The sequence below is a fragment of the Lathyrus oleraceus genome, chromosome 2, assembly GCF_024323335.1.
Source record: "Lathyrus oleraceus cultivar Zhongwan6 chromosome 2, CAAS_Psat_ZW6_1.0, whole genome shotgun sequence".
Lineage (NCBI taxonomy): Eukaryota > Viridiplantae > Streptophyta > Magnoliopsida > Fabales > Fabaceae > Lathyrus > Lathyrus oleraceus.
This window is the reverse complement of record NC_066580.1, coordinates 239,135,855-239,138,230: the sequence shown is the minus strand read 5'-3', so window position 1 is coordinate 239,138,230 and position 2,376 is coordinate 239,135,855.

Sequence of the window (2,376 nt, the reverse complement as noted above, 5' to 3'; positions counted from 1 at the left end):
CTTGACTCTTGGAACGTGAAAGCTGTGGAAACCGTTACAAGTAGACTAGTATAAATAGTCACTTCCTTCCAACCCTAGGTCTCTCTTCTTCGTCCCTTTTTTTTTCTCTTCCGGCCGTGCAAGCATACTTTACAGCATTACCTTTTTACAGTTTTTACTTTATTTGCAATTTTTATTTCCTTTTCCAGCAAATCTTTTAGCACTTAATTAATTTTTCACACAATAGTTTCTACACCGGAAACTATTGTGTATCTTTTACTGGATCTAACCTTACGTTAGACTCTAGATTTTTATTCCTTCACTTTTATTTTCCTGTCCGATTGAAGAATTCAAGAACAAATCTAACCGGTCTGTGGTGGAGTGTTCAAGATTGCCATTAATTATTCAGGTTCTTTAATTATTGTTTGAATTTATATATGCCCTGCATTATTGTTTATTTATATTGTTTGCCTGAGATGGATTTATTTAAGCATGATGATTGTTTAGATCTGTTTAGCATGTCCGGCTAATTTATTTAGGTATCGGTATGTAAAGTAAGCGGAATGAAGGAATCAAAACTAAGTTGGCTTAATTACGTTTAAAAATAAAATCACCTTTTTTATGGTCTCAATTTACAGGTTTAATACCAAGGTTTTTGTACGAGAGTAAAAGACTAAAGAAGTTAAAATCAATAGAACAAAAGTTTGAGTTTTTAACTGGACAGTGTAAATTGGACATTAATTCTATATCAGGGCGAAAGCAATTTTTAGAGTTAACTAAATTCAAATCTTTTTCAAAAAGTATTTTTAAAAGTTAAATGTGAGAACGAGAGTTAAGCATTTGAATTTAATTATATAATCTAAGTCAACAGAGCGAGAGTTTGAGACGAGGGTGTTTAAACGGTTAGTATTTTTATAAAAAGAGTTTCTATAGATTCTATTGTATTCAAAAAGTGATTTTGGACTTAACTAATAAGTGACAGCTACGTTAATTTAAAGTCATGGTCTATTCAACAGAGCGAGAGTTTGAGAGAAGACTTTTAATCAATGGTGTCTACTGAAAAGATTTTATTTTAAAATCAAGAAACCAACGAAGATTCGATTCCCTAATTACGACGAACTACATACTGATATCCGCTTAATTGATATTTAACCTAGATCTTATTTTAGTTTTAACTTTTCCCCAAACAATCAAAGTATCATCCGCCTTAGCTTTACGAAGTAACCTTAGAAAACGGTATATCGATTCATAAGTCCCTGTGGGATCGATATCTTTTAAAACTACGCGATAGAACTGTGGACTTGCAGTTTGTACCCCAATTCGACTCATAAAGTCGCGATCAGGCGTTTCCAATTTTCTTTTCATTTCATTTCCACATGTTTTTTTCAATATTATTTCATTTTTGTTCATTATTTGAAAAATCATAACAAATAGAAAACTTGTCCAAATTGAATGCAATTTTTTTCACATGATTGTTGTGATGTCTATTATTTTTTGATGACATTTGCCTGATTTTATTGTGGCTGGATTTTTAAATGTGCTTGATTGTTTGAACATGATACCAAATGTGACATGTTGTGCTAATTGATTTGTGAAATGCTCATATTTGATCCAATTGCCTTGAACTTTGACATGCTTATTCATAACATGTAACATGATCTTTTGGCTTTTGTTTGGCATTTTTAGCACATTCCATTACTGTTTTAGACACATGGACATATGTTGTAACATTTGGTGTCACATTCTTGACCTAGTTCTTGTGCATTTTCATTCATATGCCATTTGTTATCTTCTGGACTTAATTTTTGGTATAATGCTTGTTGATGACATGGTGTATGCACATAAAAAAATTCATGATCATGGGATTCATTTCTTTTTTAATGTGGATTTTCTATGTTTGATGTCCAAATGTGATCACATTGTTTGCCTTTGCCTTATCTTGATTAATTGATGACTTTGCTTAATGATTTGGCTTTGGTCGTTAAGAGCTTCTGCACACCCCTATAGTGTTGGCTTGTTTGTCGAGGTTGATATGACCCCTTGACTAAAGCCCCGCCTTGTATGAGCCACTTGTTTTCATATAGAGTGTGATACTTGTTCACCTGTGATTGATGTTTACTTGCTGTGTGATTAGCTTGCTTCCTGTGCGAGTTAAGTTCTGATTAGAGACCTCAACTTAGGGATCGTTTGCATAATAACTTTTAGGCTCGAGTCGTAGTCTCCCTATTAGTCTGTTATCTCCCTAGTCTCTGGTTAGGAGTGTTTCTACCCTGTTAAGCGGAACTACGTCGCCCTGATTCTCATACCAGATGAGATACGTAGGGAGGAGATTATACGAAATCTCTCCGGGAAACCTTTTCTTTTTTTGAGTCTTTGTTTGTCACCCTTTTGTTCTTT